This window comes from Rattus norvegicus, chromosome 5 (genome assembly GCF_036323735.1).
Source record: "Rattus norvegicus strain BN/NHsdMcwi chromosome 5, GRCr8, whole genome shotgun sequence".
NCBI lineage: Eukaryota > Metazoa > Chordata > Mammalia > Rodentia > Muridae > Rattus > Rattus norvegicus.
This window is the reverse complement of record NC_086023.1, coordinates 36,535,628-36,555,061: the sequence shown is the minus strand read 5'-3', so window position 1 is coordinate 36,555,061 and position 19,434 is coordinate 36,535,628.

Here is a 19,434-nt window from a genome sequence, read left to right as displayed (position 1 = left end):
TCATAATGAATCTCAAGAATCTAGAAACACAGGCAATATATCTAGAATAATATAGGAAATATAACACAAAACAGCAATCAACATCATGTCAACTGATAAAAAATTCAAAGAATTTCAAATAAATAAGAAACAAGACAGTGGGTATAGCTGCCCATTTCTCTTTAATATAGTGCTTGAAAGATTAACAAGATAAAGTAAGATATGATGAAGTAAAAATACATTTAGGGAAAGTAGTCAAATTGTTCTTATTTGCAGATGATTTGGGACTACTCATGGAGTACTCTAAATATTATGCCAAAAAACTCTTACCACAGCAATGTAGCAGGATGCAAAAACAAACAAACAAACAAAAAAAACAAATAAAAAAGCAACAAACAACAATAACCAAAAAAGTCACTAGAATGAGAGAACAATAACAAAATAACAATTTCAATCTTAATAGCCTAATGAATATTTTGGAATTAATGCAGCGGAGAAAATGAAAGGCTTGTATAAAATATCTTTTATTAAAAAATATTAAAACATAAACTGAAGAAAATTTAAGATCCTCTGGACTCACAGATTTGTAGAATTAATATTGTGAATATAACTCTTTTACACAAAGCAATTCATAAATATGAATGCTCACCAAAACTTCAACACAATACTACAAAGAAATTGAAAAATATAATTCTAAATTTCATTTGGAAACATACACATGAGCATACTTACAATACAGAGTTATCACTACTCTTGACTTTTTTCAAATATTATCCTTTTAAAAAATTCAATAGATAATTGTTTCTACTTACTTTACATTCCAATCCCTGCCTCCCTCCTCCCCCCCCACATAGTTACTCACCTATGGCCCCCTTCCCTTCACACCTGAGAAGATTCAGGAGTTCCTTGTGTATCCCCTTACTCTGGCACATCAATTCTCTGCAGGGCTAAGGCAGCCTGTTTAAGGTAACATTCCATGGACAAGCAACAGCTTTATTGGGGGACCAAATGAAGACAAAGCTGTATATCTGCTATGTATGTGCTAGTAACATAGGTCCAGTCCATGTACACTCTTTAGTTGGTGGTTCAGTCTTGAGATCCTCAAAGGGTCCAGGATTGTTGATTCTATTGGCCTTTCTATGCAGTTTCCATCCCTTTGGAGTCCTTAATACTTCCCCAAACTCTCCATAAGACTCCCTGACCTCCATCCAATGTTTGGCTGTGGATCTCTTCATCTGTTACAGTCAGCTGTTGGGGGGAGTGTCTCAGAGAATAGTCATGCTAGGCTCCTGTCTGTAAGCATAACAGAGTATTATTATTAGTGTCTAGGATTGGTATATTTCCGTGGGATGAATTTTTACTTTGGCCAGTCATTTGCTGGACCATTCCCTCAGTCTTTGATCCATCTCTTTCCATGAATTTTTGTTCAGGATGTTGTCTCCTGTATCTGCCAAGGTCTATCTAGCTTCAGCGTTCTCAGGGTCCTGAGGACTTGGTGTTTGGGATCTGTGAAAGAAATTAGTCAAAGCTAAATGATGGGGTATAAGTTGATAGCAGTTCTTTTCTAGATCTTCTTCTAGAAAGAACTGAACTACCTGGAGATCTATGTAGAGGAGACAACTCTTTTATAAAATTTAAACAGATACCCAGAGAAAATTGTTTGGAGAATGGACACAGATCTTTTAGGCCATTTTTTCTAGAACATTCAAAAAAATTATAGCAGCATTTCTGACTTTGATTAGAAAACTTCATAAACTATCCAGTGAGCCTTCAGAGTTGTTTATCTGATAAGAGAGAGCTTTCTCTAATAGAGAGTTGTCTCAAGCAGAGAGTTGATTCAAGCAGACTACAGACCAAAGGACTATATAGAGCTCTGTCCCAGGTTGACATTGATCTTGGGAATCTGTCTGCCTTTATAGGCACAAACAATAAAATTAACTGGGTAGAATCTTACCCACTGTTTACTACTTTCAAAATCTCTTTATCTCCTTCTTTAATATCTTTCTCAAAACTGGTCACATAATGCAAATTTCTCTTTTCTTCTAGTTCCATGAAGCTCCTATATAATTTTTGTTATATCCTTTTATTTTGGTACAGGAACAGACAAGTTGATTAACAGAATAGAATTGAATACCCTAAAAGAAACCCACACAACTATGGACACTTGATTTTTGACAAAGAAACCAGAACCATGTCACTTCTGCTTCTGATCTGCAGAAAACAGTGACAACACAGCATTCTTTTCAAAGCAGTTTATTCAGGAACCTTACAGCATGCAAGCAGGAATCTTTCTTTTCTTTTTTTCTCCTCCCTACTCAGCCCCTGAACACACTCCCTTATCCTCCCTCAACTCCGCCTCATCAGTCCAGTCTGCATAATCTCAGTTCATAGGTCCATGTCACATGGCCTGATCTTCCGTCATGGTGCACCTGTGCAGCTCTCACAATGGATGTGGCTAGTTTCATGTGTGTGAGGAAGTCAGGTGCTAGTCATAAGACTTAGCTGGAGTCCCAGGCGCCATCTTGGGACTGCCACCACACCTGCTCCCCATATCTCCTCCTTCTTTATGTTTTTGTCAGACAGAATGCCTGTCTTAGGTTGCCCCCATAGCAATGCCCCTTACCCGTCATCGGGAGACAAACAGCTTATGTTTGATCCCTGTCTTAGGTTGCTGACACTCCCAGGGAGTCTTACCCATCATTGACTACTTCTCTAGCATGCCAAGCCATACTTGAGGAGACTGTCCCATCTCCACCGCTACAAAACCCTGTATCATTAAGGCTTGAGTTCTGCGCTGACGAAACTGTATACAGCACATGCACCAAAAGGCCAGGATGCTAATAAGAAGCAGGCATAGGGCAAATCCAGCAAGTCCAGCCCATTCTTTCAGCCTTGAGGCAGCAGCGGCGATCAAATCGGCCAGTCCTCCAGCTAAGGACACATCCAGTCGGGTGGAGTTGATATGGACAATGGATTGTCTCAATTCCCAAACTAGTCCAATAAATGTTGAGACCAATTTCCTGTAAATATACTGAGATATATTACGGGATAACTGAGCAGCACGAATGACATTCACAAATCGTATGGAGGTGACACACAGTCCTGAATATTTCCACTCACAACCCAATTGCATTAACTTCATCATAATATCTGCTTGTTCCTGGAGCAAATCGACCCTTTGATACAGCAGCAAAATTCCCGCTTTCAACTGACTATTAATATTACCCTGAACATCCAAAGCTTCTGCAACACCTGCAGATAAATTATTTACAGCTACCGCAGTCTGAACTACGGAGGTAAGGGAAAAGCCGCATCAAATCATTTATAGGCGCTATATCCCCAACCCAGGGTAGGAAGGTTAGCTTTAGCAAAGCATTAGAGGAAAAAAAATGGGGGAACACTTGTGCCACTATAAATCTCCCTTTTCCTAACAACATATCTTGATCCCAAGCAGGCTGCCCATTACAAGCGTTGAGCACTGCCTGCTCTGCAGCAAACTCAATATAATATACCTTCCCGTCCAAGTACTGGCCTGATGTCAGACAGGCACGAGCCAGATTTTGCCAGTCCCTAGGAGTCATGCAAAAGCGGTGTAAGGATTCTAGCTGCGCCACTACATAAGCGGTGCTAACCCCATATGCACGAACTCCCTCAGACAGCCTTTGGAAGATCTTCCAGTCCAGCAGCTCATGTGCATGATTGCCCTGAGCATCCTGAAATACAGGGAAGCATTGGGCTTGCAGTTCTCTCCAGGTTTCCGGGTATAAACTAAGTCCCTCTGCCCTGCCCGGAGCATACAGAGGTGGATGAAGTGGCCCCTGAGCCAATGGTTCTACCTTTAGTTTCACTTTCTCTAAGCTGTCAGAGATGCTTTCCAGATCGTCTTCCGATATTTCCCCCTCGCTAGAATTTCCTTCGGTCTCTGATTTTTGAGAACGTTCCTCCCTAACCTGATTTAGTGCCTCATTTCCCTTTTAGAGCTCCACGCCACACCTTTCCTCATCCCCTATGCAATTTTTCACTAATTTCCACACTGACAGCACTCCTTTTGGTAAAACCCCCTGCTCCTTGGCAAACCTCAAATCTTTACCTAATTTCTCCCAACTGGGCATTGTAAGATGTCCTGTCACCAGGAAACCATAGAGCAACCTGGTCCACTGCTTTTAAAAAATTCTCTACTGTTTCTTTCTTTACCCGGATTCCTTTCACTTTTAACAAATGCTTGAGGGCTTGGCGAACTGTCTGAGCTGATGTTGAGTTCCCCATTGTGCTTGGTGCGACTTGTCCCAAAACCAGGAACCTTATAGTCTCAATCTGAGAGCTTTTCTCATCCCACTTACCTGAGAACTTACCAGCTAGCTGCCCTGACTGCTATGAGTTCTGAACAAAGGAGGAGGGTCCCCGTATGGGTAACCACTTGTCGCTTCTGTTTCTGACCCGCAGAAAAGAGCGATGATACAGCGTTCTTCTCAAAGCAGTTTATTCAGGAACCTTACAGCATGCGAGCAAGAATCTTTCTCTTCTTTTCTTCTCCTCCCTACTCAGCCCCTGAACACACTCCCTTATCCTCCCTCAACTCCTCCTCATCAGTCCAGTCTGCATAATCTCAGTTCATAGGTCCACGTCACATGGCCTGATCTTGCATCATGGTACGCCTGCACAGCTCTCACAATGGACGTGGCTAGTTTCGTGTGTGTGAGGAAGTCAGGTGCTAGTCATAAGACTTAGCTGGAGTCCCGGGCACCATTTTGGGACTGCCGCCACACCCACTCCCCACAGAACCATACTACAGGGAAAAAACTATTTTAAGAAATGTGTGCATATAGAAGAATACAAATGGCTATAATTTTTTTTACCCTGCACAAAACTCAAATCTATGTGGAACGTGCACAGATATTATGTTGATAATTATGCTTTCTTAAACTCATATTTTCAGACTTCTTTCCCATAGCCTTGGAGCTGTCAAAAGGTTACAGTGTTTGGCATTTTTGGCAAAGACATAGACATACCCTGGACTTCTAGACTGGTGATACTTATTACCATGAAATCATTAATGTTGGTAAGAAAGAATATTCCTAGTTTCCTTTGAATATTTTCTAGTAACTTTGACAGGGAGAATATTTCCCAAAGGAGGAACATGTTATATATATATATATATATATATATATATATATATATATATATATATATATATACACACACACACACACATCCCAGGAATATTCAGGAAGCTCATGCCCAGCTGGCTCTATTCCTGGGCCAGCAGTTATGTTACACTGTCTCTTCCATGATCATGCAAGGACTCAGCATGTAGAAATGCATGTAGGGCTATTTTTTACTTTCTCTTCTATTATATTTAGTGCATCCAGTTTTTTTTTTAAGAGATTGATACACTTGAACTTGAGTTTTGTGCATGGCAAAAATATAGATCTATTTGTATTCTTTTATATACAGACATATAGTTAGATCAGGACCATTTTTCAAGATGCTTTCTTTTTTCCATTACATGATATGGGGCTTCTTTGTCAAATTCAAGTGTCCATAGGTGTGTAGGTTAATTTCATGGTCTTCAATTCTATTCCATTGATCACCCTGTCTGTTCCTGTACCAATACCATGTAGTTTTATTGCTATTGCTCTGTAGTACAGCTTGAGATCAAGGATGGTAATACCTCATGTAGTTCTTTAATTTTTCAGGATTCTTTTAGTTATATTGGGTTTTTAGTGTTCTATATGAAGTTGAAAAGTACTCTTTCAAGGTCTGTGAAGAATTGTTTTGGAATTTTGGTGGGGATTGCATTGAATTTGTAGATTGCTTTGGTAACATAGCCATTTTTACTATATTAATGTTACAAATCCTTGACCATGAGATATCTTTCCATCTTCTGATATGTTCTTCAATTTCTTTCTTCAGTAACTTGAAGTTCTTGTAATAGAGGTCTTTCACTTCCCTGGTAAGAGTTATACCAAGGTATTTTCTATTATTTGTGGTTATTATGAATTGTTTTGTTTTCTTAGTTTGTGCATATTACTTGTATGGAGGAGGTCTACCTATTTTTTGAGTTAATTTTGTATCCACCCATGTTGCTAAATTTGTTTATCAGCTATATGAATTCTCTGGTTGAATTATTGGGGTCACTTATGTACACTGTCATGCCATCCATGCATAGTGATACTTTGATGTCTTTCTTTCCAATATGTATCCCCTTGATCTCCTTAAGTTAACTTATTGCTCTAGCTAGAACTTCAAATTCTAAGGTAAATAGATATTAAGAGGGGACAGCTTGTCATATACCTGATTTTAGTGGAATTGCTCCACATTTCTCTCCATTTAATTTAATTGTGGCTATTGGCTTCCTGTTTATTACTTTTTTGTGTTTATATATGCTCCTTGTAGTCCTCATCTCTTCAAGCCTTTTTACATGAAGAGGTTTTGGGTTTTGTCAAAGCTTTTTTCAGCGTCTAATGAGATAACAATGTGATTCTTTTTTGGTTTGTTTATATGGTGTATTACAATGAAGGATTTTCATATATTAGAATATCCATGTATTTTTTGGACGAAGCCTACTTGTTCAAAGTGGATAATGTTTTTGACGTTTTTATAAATCATTTTGCAAGTATTTTATTAAGTATTTTTACATCAGTGTTCATGACAAAATTTGGTTTGATATTTTCTTTCTTTGTTTTCTCTTTCTGTGGTTTAGCTCTCAAGGTGACAATAGTCTCATAAAATGAGTTTGGCAGTGTTCATTCTGTTCCTACTTTGTAGAATAGTCTGAGGAGTATTGACATTAACTTTTTGAAAGCACGGTAGAATTCTCCACTATATTTATCTGACCCTGTGCTTTTTTTGATTGGGAGATTTTAATGACTACTTCTACTTCTTTAGAGGCTACAGGGATGTTTAAATACTTTTTCTGATCTTAATTTAACTTTGGTCACTGGCACCTGTCTAGAAAATCATCCATTTCATTAAAATTTTCTAACTTTGTGGAGTATGTGCTATTGAAACAAGACGACTTTGAATTTCCTTGTTCTCTGTTGTTATGTCTCTCTTTTCATTTTTTATTTAAACACTGGTGTCTCTCTGTATTTTAGTTAGTTTTATCTATCATGTTTATTCCCTATCGAACCATCTCCAGTTTTATTTATTCTTTATATTATTTTCTTTGTTTCTGGTTGACTGATTACATCCTTGATTTTGATATTTTCTTCCCTACTTATCCTCTATGGTGTGTTTGCTACTTCTGGATATTTTCCCCTAGGGCTTTTAGACATTTTCAATTGATGGTATGAAAAATTTCTAATTGCTGTATGGAGACACTTAGTGCTATGACGTTTCCTAATGCATATTTTCATTGTGCCCCATGTATTTGGGTATGTTGTGCATTCATTTTCATTGAATTCAAGAAGGTCTTTAATTTCTTACCCAAGCAAATCTTTCCTGACTCTTGAGTAGAGATTTGTTCAGTTTTCATGAGTGTGTAGGGTTTCTGATATATTTGTTGTGGAGGTTCAGATTTAATCCATGGTGGTGTATTAGGATGTTATCTCAAGGTTTTCTTGTTTTGATGAGTTTTTGATTTATAGTTGAAGTAGTCAGTTTTAGAGAAGGATCCACAGGTGCTGATTTGTGTTTGGGTGAAATTTTCTCTCTATGCTTCTTCCACCTCTTTGGTTCATAACATCAGTTAGTTTCATTATTATTTTCTGTCTGGGTGATCTGTCGATTGGTAAGAGTGAAGTAGCAATGTCTCCCATTATTAGTATGTGAGATTTGATGTGTAATTACAGCTTCAGCATTGTGTCTTTCACAAATGTGAGAATGCTGTTAGAGGGACCTAGATGTTCAAGATCGAAATATTTTCTTGATAGATTTTCCTTTGATCAGTATAAAGTATCTTTCCCTATCCCAGAAAGATGGATTCTGTTTTTTAATCCATTCTCTCGGTCTGTGTCTTTTTATCTGATGTTGTGGGACATTAATGAACAGTGATTACTAATTCTTATTATTTGGATTTTGGTGGTTTTAGTGTGTGTGTGTGTGTGTGTGTGTGTGTGTGTGTGTGTGTGTGTGCATGTGTGTGTGTTTCCCTTGATTTTTATGGTATGAAATTAATTATTTCCTGTGGGTTTTTTTGTATGTAGTTATCTCCCTTGGGTTGGAGTTTTCATTCTAGTATTTTCTTTAGGGCAGGATTTGTGTATAGGTATTGTTTAAAGTTTAATTTGTCTTGAAATACCTTGTTTTGTCCACGTATGGTGATTGAGATTTTTTTCTAAATATAGCAGTTCCAGTTGGCAGGTGTGGTTTTTAAGAGGTTACAATATTTCTATCCAAGCCCTTCTAGCTTCTAGAGTCTCTGTTGAGAAGTTGGGTGTAATTCTGATAGGTAAGTCTTTATATGTTATCTGGCCTTTTCCCCTTGCACCTTTTATTATCTTTTCTTTATTCTGTAGATTTGGTGTTTTAATTATTATAAAGCAGGAACATTTTCTTTTCCGATCCATTCTAATGTTTGTTCTGTAAGCTTCTTGTATGTTTATAGGCATTTCTTTCTTTAGTTTGAGAAATTTTTCTTCTATGATTTTGTTGAAAACATTTTCTGGGCCTTGGAGCTAGGACTCTTCATCTCCCTCTATTCATATTATTCTTACGTTATGTCTTTTCAGGGTGTCCCAGATATCCTGGACGTTTTGTACTAGAAAAAAATTGAGATTTAAAAGATTGGTTTTTTGATTGACATACCAATTCTTCTAGAGCACCATCTATACCTGAGATAGAAATTCCATCTTTTATATTCTGCTGTTCCTGTTCTCTTCCATGGGTTTTTCATCTCCAGGATTCCCTCAGTTTGTGTTTTCTTCATTAGTTCTATTTCCATTTTCAGGGCTTGAACAGTTTTATTTATTTCCTTTACTTGTTTAATTGTACCTTCCTGTATTTCTTTAAGGAATTTATTTGTTTTCTTTTTAAAGACATCTACATGATGATTGTATTTTCTTGTATTTTTCAGAGATTTATTAATTTCCACTATCATCTTTATAAGGCCACTATTATCTTTATAAGATTGGATTTATGGTCATTTATTTGTGCTTCAGTTGTGCTTGCATATCCGGACATTGCTCAAGTAGGATAGCTGTGTTCTGAAGGTGTTTTTTTCTGGCTTTTTTATTGTGTTCTTTAGAGGGTCTTTATCCCCTGGATGGCTTTAGTCTCTGAATGTTCGGTTGTAGCAGGTGTTAGAAGGGAACCTAACCTCAATGGTACAGGTGTCCAGGGGTTCTTCAGTTCTATAGTTCTGAATCAGCAGGTCTGATGTAGGTGGGCTGAGAGGTGGCCTGACAGTGGAGGTCCCAAAGGTACAGTAAGAAAAAATGGATTTAGGAAGGTAATCTAACCTGTATGGTTCTGGATCAGCAAGTCTGACAATGTTGGGCAGAGAGATAGTGGGACAATCCACTCTTGATTTTAGGCATACTTATGGCCTGTATTAATAACATCTTTCTGGCCGTGTCATTAAAATGGAATAGAATGAAGAATCAAGTATTAGTCCCTATACCAGAAGTTATCTGAATTTAAAAAAGAAGAAAAAATTATACACTTGAAAAAAATATCTTCACAAATGATGCTGATAAAACTACACATCTACCTGTAGAGTAATGAAATTAAGTCATTACCTTTTACCTAGCAAAATGCACAACTTCAAATTTCAAGAATTTCAACATAACATCTGATACCATGAAGCTAATGCAAGAGAAATGAGACAATATTACTGAACATATAGATAAGGAAAGACTTTCTTAATAGGACCCTGGTAGCAACATCATTAGAATCAACAATTGACAAACCAGAACACGTGACACACACAAAAAAACTTCTATACAGCAAAGAAAATCTTGATGAGTTAAGAGGCAATCAACTGAATGGGGAAAAAACATTTACTAGCTATACTATATTTTTAATTTTAATCACTTTTTTATATTTCAGATTTTGTCTCCCTTCCAGTTCACCCCTGACTGTTCTACATTCCATACTTCCTTCTCCCCACCCCACCCCTGTCTCCACAAAGATGTCCTCACGACTCCCTACCCAACCAGACCTAAGTATCCAAAATTTAGAAAGCAATCAAAATACTAAACTTTAAGAAAATAACAACCCTTATGACTAAAGATGTTGAACATTTCTTTAGGTGTTTCTCAGCCATTCGGCATTCCTCAGCTGTAAATCCTTTGTTTAGCTCTGAACCCCAACTTTTCATAGGGTTATTTGTCTCCCTGTGGTCTAACTTCTTGAGATCTTTGTATATTTTGGATATAAGCCCTCTATCTGTTGTAGGATTGGTAAAGAACTTGTCTCAGTCTGTGGGTTGCTGTTTTGTCCTAACAACAGTGTCCTTTGCCTTACAGAAGCTTTGTAGTTTTATGAGATCCCATTTGTCGATTCTTGATCTTAGAGCATAAGCCATTGGTGTTTTGTTCAGGAAATTTTCTCCAGTGCCCATGTGTTCGAGATGCTTCCCCACTTTTTCTTCTATTAGTTTGAGTGTATCTGGTTTGATGTGGAGGTCCTTGATCCACTTGGGCATAAGCTTTGTTCAGGGTGATAAGCATGGATCGATCTGCATTCTTCTACATGTTGACTTCCAGTTGAACCAGCAAGATTTGCTGAAAATGCTCTTTTTTCCATTGGATGGTTTTGGCTCCTTTGTCAAAAATCAAGTGGCCATAGGTGTGTGGGTTCATTTCTGGGTCTTCAATTCTATTCCATTGGTCTATCTGTCTGTCTCTGTACCAATACCATGCAGTTTTTATCACTATTGCTCTGTAATACTTCTTGAGTTCAGGGATAGTGATTCCCCCAGAAGTCCTTTTATTGTTGAGGATAGTTTGAGAAATGTTCAACATCTTTAGTCATAAGGGAAATGCAAATCAAAACAACCCTGAGATTTCACCTCACACCACTGAGAATGGCTAAGATCAAAAACTCAGGTGACAGCAAATGCTGGCGAGGATGTGGAGAAAGAGGAGCACTCCTCCATTGTTGGTGGGAAATCAGTCTGGAGTTTCCTCAGAAAATTGAACACTGAACTACCTGAGGACCCAGCTATTCCTCTCTTGGGCATATACCCAAAGGATGCCCCAACATATAACAAAGACACATGCTCTATTATGTTTACAGCAGCCTTATTTATAATAGCCAGAAGCTGGAAAGAACCCAGATGCCCTTCAACAGAGGAATGGATACAGAAAATGTGGTATATTTACACAATAGAATATTACTCAGCTATAAAAACAATGACTTTATGAAATTCATAGGCAAATGGATAGAACTGGAAATTATCATCCTGAGTGAGGCAACCCAATCACAGAAAAACACACATGGTATGCGCTCATTGATAAGTGGCTATTAGCCCAAATGCTTGAATTACCCTAGATGCACAGAACACTTGAAACTCAAGAAAGATGACCAAAATGTGAATTCTTCACTCCTTCTTTAAAAGAGGAACAAGAATACCCTTGGGTGGGTATAGGGAGGCAAAGTTTAGAACAGAGGCAGAAAGGACACCCATTCAGAGCCTGCCCCAGATGTGGCCCATACATATACAGCCACCCAATTAGACAAGATGGATGAAGCAAAGTAGTATAGGCTGACAGGAACCGGATGTAGATCTCTCCTGAGAGACGCAGCCAGAATACAGCAAATACATAGGTGAATGCCGGCACCAAACCACTGAACTGAGAATGGGACCCCCGTTGAAGGAATCAGAGAAAGGACTGGAAGAGCTTGAAGGGGCTTGAGACCCCATATGACCAACAATGCCAAGCTACCAGAGCTTCCAGGGACTAAGCCACTACCCAAAGACTATACATGGACTGACCCTGGGCTCCAACCTCATAGGTAGCAATGAATAGCCTAGTAAGAGCACCAGTGGAAGGGGAAGCCCTTGGTCCTGCCAAGACTGAACACCTAGTGAACCTGATTGTTGGGGGGAGGGTGGTAATGGGGGGAGGATGGGGAGGGGAACACTCATATACAAGGGGAGGGGGAGGGGGAGGGGGATGTTGGCCAGGAAACCAGGAAGGGGAATAACAATTGAAATGTAAATAAGAAATACTCAAGTTAATAAAGATTAAAAAGAAAAAGAAAATAACAACCCATTTAAAATTGAAACATGTAAATAATCAAAGAGCTCTTAGAGGGTCAATTGTTTGGCAGAGAATGTAGGAAAAGAAACAGAGTCGAGTTTACATGAGGGGAGGGGAAAGACTGTGAAGGAGAGAATAGAAATCAATGCGGACAGCTTTTGGGTATGGAAAACTCCTGAGAATGTGTCAGATAGAGGGTGACTAGCTGAAATTCCTAAAAACAGTGAATATGGAGACTAATAAGGTCACCTCCTATAGCCAGGCAGGACTTCCAGTGGAGGGAGGGGGACAGCAACTAACTCATAAAACCTTCAGTGATCTTCCTCTCAGCTACCTTCAAGAGTGAACAAGAAAGGACAGCCTGAGCTGACCCTTACCAGGTCCAAAATTTGTTCTGCCTGTAAGAAGTAGAGGGGGAAAGATAGAACAGAAACTGAAGGAATACCCAAGAAATGACTGACAGAACTTGAGAACCATCGCATGGGAAAGAGCCAACCCCTGACACTATGCTTCTATATCCTAACAGTATTCTGAGAGTATTCACCCAGCAGCTGGCAAAAAACAAATGAGATATCCAGAGCCAAAGAATCTGCAAACCTCAGGAAGTCTTACAGAAGAATGGAGGGAAGGAAAGATGAAGCTGGAGTAATCAAGGGCATCATAAGAAGACCTACAACATAAAATAACCTGAGGGAATGGAGTTTCACACAGTCTAAATACCAACCAAACATATGCATGGGCTGAATCTAGGCTCCTAACTCATATGTAGCAGATATGCAGCTTGTTCTTCATGTGGGTCCTCTAGCAATTTGAGTAGAGGATGTATCATCCTCTTGTACATCCTTTTTCCCATTGCTGGGCTGCATTCTCTGGCCTTGGTGGAAGAAAATATGCTTAGTCTTTATGACCTGAGGTACCAGCACAGATGAGAGAGAAAGCCAAGATGTCTGCAAGCAGTTGAATGCAATGTGAAAATGTGTTCTAGACAAAAGAGGATATTGTACACCTCCTATGAAAAATGAAATTGAGAAATTACAACTAATTGGATAAAACTAGGATTTATTATTCACAGTGAGATAATCTGGAAACAGACATGTATGGTGTGTTTTGTTTCATTTGTGTATATTAACTTTAAACATGCAGATATGTATTTTCTAATCAGAAAACCCAGAGAAGACAGAAAATTACTAAGCAGATTTTGTGGCTCCATTTGTTACAACTATTCATTTCTTTCATTGGGGTGTGAGATCTAAGGTTATATGTGATATAAGGCTACATGTTTAGATTGCAGTTAAAAAAGTATATGGTTTAAGAGAGGGATAGTTATAGATTCTCTCAGAAGATAAATGGCTTCTGCAGTGCTGAGTAATTAGATAAGTTTCCAGGATCAGGCATGATTTCACTCCTGTTGAGGAGAACTTGAATTCAGAGAGTTTGTTAGTAATTGTGAATTATGCATGAAACTATAGCACCTTTATGGATATAATGCCATGCTTGTCATTGTAGTTCATATGTGTCATAGCTACATAGGAATGTTTGTTTCTGCCTTCTGTTAGAAGCTTGTATGAGGAACCTCCTTTGGAGATATTGGTCATAATTGTCCTTTCAGTACTTTGTTTTGCTAGTTTCTACAAAGTGTTGTCTTCAGCTTTTTGCACGTTCTGATATGAAGTAGGTTAAGGTTATTCACTTTCATCTAGACATATGTTCTCCTTTTATGTAATACTATATGTATTATTGTCTCGTCCCAGTTTTGTTTTTCAAATTTGCTTTTGAAAAGTTTGGTTATGTGTCCTAGGGTTTGTTCAGTATTTTCTAAATGTGAATTTATGTCTTTCTATGTAATTATATTTCCAAACATGACTTATTTTGATATATATCTCTGCCATTTTCTATTTCATTTTTGTCTTTGACTTTATTGTACATATGACAGACACATACATTCATGAAGATGTATTAACTTTCCCCAAAGTTTTCATTCTCCGGATTGGATATTCTTCTTTGTAACTGTCTTCTAATTGAATGGCCGCCTTTTACAGCCTCCATACTGTATTCAAAACTACACAGTAATAGATTTCCTTCAAAGTTTTGCAAGATTTTTCAGTTCTAGAAAATTGAGAAGATCTTATCTTATACTTTATATATAACTCATAATATTTAATATAATTTATAGAGAAGTTGCATTAAAATTACTAGCTACTAACCACAGTTATGTATTCTCTTGGTCCTCTCTTATGTTTTCTTGATAAAAGTTAGTGTTTTCTCATTTTTTAGAATACCAGTTCATTTAGAGTACCAATTCATTTAGAATTGTACCTTGAATAATGTAGATAAATTTTCTGCAAACTATTTGAAGTTAAGCATGCATTTATGATGATTTTACTTACAAGCAGAATCCATATTAACTTATACATACTTTTGTAAGTTAACAAATTAAAAGAAAAATGATTGACATTTCTCATATTACTCTGCTCTAAATTGGATTATAAAAATATCTTTCTCCTTTTCAATGTAATCATATTAGGAATCATCTGAGAGTGTCTTAGCTCTCCGTCATGTGATATGTGATAAGCATGTGGAACTCATAAGTAAAACCAATAGTCTTGTAGAGTCCTGATGGGAGGTGAATGTGCCAGTGGTAAGATGATTGCTCTGGTATGAATAACTAAAAACTTCCATTACGTTCTTCAGTCATCGAATATTGAAACGTATATTAGTATCAAAATATTATGGCTAACTCTGATTTATCTGATCCTATTGGTAACTATTTGGATGATTCAAGGATTATAATGCATGTAGTAGTTAAACTAGAATTCAGTAGATGAATTTCCACTAAGGTCATAACATTTCCAAGGCAATATTTAAATAAATTTTGATCAGAATTTTGTTACTAGAAAACATAGAGAATTTACAATTTTAGAATTTGCATATTCCCCTAATATGATACTGTACTCAGAAAATGAACTATAGAGTAATGAATACAGAGGGATATATTTTGCTGATTATATATTTTACCAATAAAATATATTGTAATATTTGAATAGAAATGCTTAATCTTATATTTATTACCAACCATCTTATTTTGCAAATGAAGTACATATTGGTTGCAACAAGATTCAGTAACATTTTCTAATGATAACTAAATAAAAAACTTATTTGTTAGTATACAGTAAAGTGAGTTCTTTATAAGATACAGAATAAATGTGAGATACATGATTTCATTATCATAAAATACTTAAGAGCCTCTTTTATTTCAGAAGAGAAAAGTTTGAGTGAAAAAAGACATTTTTTTTTACAATTTTGATTAGGCTATAATAGCAATTATTCTCATCCTTCCAAATATGTTTCCGACAGAGGATTACACTAAAATAAAGGATTCAATGATGTGGTTGTATTTGACAGCATGATGCATGAACAAAAAACTATTCTGTCTTTTGTTCAACTGAAAACTTTAATAAACACTTTTGAGTAAAGAAGAAATACCCTTAAGAGAGACAATAAAATGCTGTATTTATTGGAACCAGCTATAATTCTATATGCTGATAAAGAGACAAATTCAAGGCACTTTTTGCCAAACCACCAGGTAAGTGGGACACAGTAAGAATCTATTGTTCTCACTGTTGTAATTCTGCACTGAAGCCACAAACTGCCCACAGACAGCGCCTGAGCCTGACTCGATGCAGTATTTAAGTAGGCCAAGGAAGTAAGGGAAATGACTTCTCCAGTTGGGTAAAAGGGGTAGAACTAAATTTTGGAAGATGTCTATGCAATTTTGTTGGCAAGGAAATGTATCTGAAATGTCTGCAAAAAGCATTTAGAAAAAACCTTCTAGCTTTAAATAATGGAGCTATCCAATAACTGGAATGATTCTGAGGCAAGTATAATTTAAAGCTTAAAAGTATTTGAGGAAGTAAGTTCCTAATCTTCCAGTCTCCCATTTCTGTTTTTATTATTGGGGGTGATGGAAACCATAACACAGTAAATTTTCAAAAAAAAAGTCCTGATTTCTTACTCCTTTTTGGCTAACAGATACAATTGGGAAGCATAAATACAAAGTCATACACTACAATTATTATGCTGGGAAAGTGGCTTAACACTGGAATTTAGAGTTTACTTAAATACAAATGACTAATAAGTGAAGAAAACTAAGATTATGTAAACATCAACCATTGTAAAGTGAAGAATGCATACACCTTTTAGTAGGCTCTCACTCAGAACAAAAAGTATGGTATTCATTCATTAATAAGTGTATATTAGCCCAAAAGCTCGAATTACCCAAGGTGCAATCCATAGACCATAGGAAGCTCAAGAAGAAGGATGACCAAAATGCAGATGCTCCCACCCCTTCTTAAAAGGGGGAACAAAAGTATCTCATAGGAGGAGATATAGAGGCAAAGTTTCAAGCAGAGACTGAAGGAATGGCCATTCAGACCCTGCCCTACATGTGGCCCATATATATCCAGCCACCAAAACTAGATAAGATTGATGAAGCAAAAAAGTGGATGCTGAAAGGGACCAGATATAGATCTCTCCTGAGAGAAACATCCAGAGCATGTCCAATACAGAGATCAGTGCTAGCAGCAAACCACCGAACTGAGAACAGGACCCCCTTTCGGACAATTAGAGGAAGAATTGAAAGAGCTGAAGGCCGGGCTTGCAACCCCATAAGGGAAGCAACCAACCAGAGCTTCCAGGGACCAAACCACCAGCCAAAGACTATACGTGGACTGACCCAGAGCTTCAACTGCATATGTAGCAGAGAATAGACTTGTTTGGGTGCCAGTGGAACAGGAAGTCCTTGGTCCTGCTGAGGTTAGACCCCCAATGCAGGCAAATGTCCAGGGAGAGGGTAAGGGTGGTGGATGTGGGGGAACACCCATATGGGGGAGGGGAGCAGTTGGGGGCTTATGGACAGGAAACCGGGAAAGGAAATAACATTTGAAATGTAAATAAAGAAATATATCCAATAAAGCAAATAAAATTTCAAAAAAAATTGCAAATGGTCATAAAATCCTACTCTTACCAAAAAAGAAATTTAAAGTTTATAGCTGCTAAAAGAGACCTAGGACGAGTCACATACTTAGGAATAGTTAGTTGGACAGCACCAAATAGGCTACAGGCATTCTTGTTTTTTGTTTGTTTGTTTGTTTGTTTTGTGTTTTCTTTAGCTTGGTTTTGTTTTGATTAGTTTTAAGAAAAAAGAGTAAGACATAACGGAAAACCATTAACGTGATCCATTATATAAACAAACTGAAAGAACAAAACCACATGATCATTTCATTAGATGCTGAGAAAGCATTTGACAAAATTCAACACCCCTTCAAGATAAAAGTCATGGAAAGAATAGGAATTCAAGGCCCATACCTAAACATAGTAAAAGACATATACAGCAAACCAGTTGCTAACATTAAACTAAATGGAGAGAAACTTGAAGCAATCCCACTAAAATCAGGGACTAGACAAGGCTGCCCACTCTCTCCCTACTTATTCAATATAGTTCTTGAAGTTTTAGCCAGAGCAATCAGACAACAAAAGGAGGTCTAGGGGATACAGATCGGAAAAGAAGAAGTCAAAATATCACTATTTGCAGATGATATGATAGTATATTTAAATGATCCCAAAAGTTCCACCAGAGAAATACTAAAGCTGATAAACAACTTCAGCAAAGTGGCTGGGTATAAAATTAACTCAAATAAATCAGTAGCCTTCCTCTACACAAAAGAGAAACAAGCCGAGAAAGAAATTAGGGAAACGACACCCTTCATAATAGACCCAAATAATATAAAGTACCTCGGTGTGACTTTAACGAAGGAAGTAAAATTGGGTTGAAATGAAAGTAGAATCTTTGAGAAATTAGGCAAAGGAAAAGAATATAACCAAAATGTGTTCTATATTTTTCTTAAACGCATGGGAGTAGTCATATTGGTTATTACAAAATAAATTTAATTCTCTGATTTGCTTAGTTTCATAGTTGTACAGCATATAAAAAGTTACTACTAACGTGCATGACTATTAACTCTCAGGTGATTGGAATACCTATCGACTAGATAATTCTGAAAACTTATGCCACTGATATTTGAAAGTTTATATATGGATTGAAATAACATTGAACCAAATATGTACTTAGAAAACACACATAAGCTTATCACCACCAAGAGAACTATACATCTACTCAAATCACTATGTTATTAACTTAGTAGAAGGACCTTTAAGGAAATGAATAAATTATGTTCTAATCCAATGACTTTCCCCAAAGTCCCTGAAAGTTAAATTGTAGCAATTTTATTAACAACATTCTGAACAGTTTTATGTTTAAGTATTGAATCATGAAATCTCTAAGGTATCCAGTAACTCTGAGAGTCATTGCTTATAAGAAAACATTAATATTAATTATCCTTTTACTGAAAACATATTTTACTGCTTAATTTGTGCTACTTTTCTTCATCCTGTGAAAGTTGACTTTTACCCAATAAAGACAATGAGTCTGTTCTCTTCACAGTTTCCAAAGATTTTGTTTAATAGTTAGATGTAATTTCTCTACTCTTTCTTCCTTGGTCTGCCTGCTGTGTTTGCTACTGTGAATAGCTCACTCTTTAAACCCATATCTTTTGACAGTCGCATTAATATGCCCCAGCATTTGCCTTCTATCCCCAACAGTTTCCTCCAACTTCCTTTCATCTCTTTTTCTCCTTACATAGCACTCATCAGTGGGCTACACTTTTATTACATTCATTCTCTCAATTATACAGCTTCTCTTATGTAGTTGAATTCCAAACCTTAGCACCTGAAACTGCTCATTGTGTGATATTGACCATTCAACTCCAGCTTCTTACTATAAAGAAATTATATCATGTTCAGATTTCCAGTTTTCCTTCTTCCAATGAAGCATATCTCTCTTGTTAATTCCCTTAATTAACTGTAGGAATATTTAGCCTTTTAAATATGTCCCCTCCTCATTGCTTACCTTCTTTATTTTATGATGTTTATAAAAGCAACTTAAGGAAGACAAACTTTATTTTGGATCAGTCTTTAAAATTTAATCCATTATGGTGGAGGAAATCAAGGCTGAGGGAGGTTAAGGTTACTGGCCATGTTTTATTCACAATCAGAGAGCAGTGAATGAGTGTATGCATAACTCTTAGCTCCTTTTCTAAACTTATGTAATCTAGAGTCCCAGCCAGAGAATTTTGCTACCTGGATTCACTTCAACCAATAAAATCAAGATAGTTTTTCAAAGACACATGACCCATCTGCCAATTATTGTACATATTATCAGGATAATGTGTGAGACTAACCATCATATCCT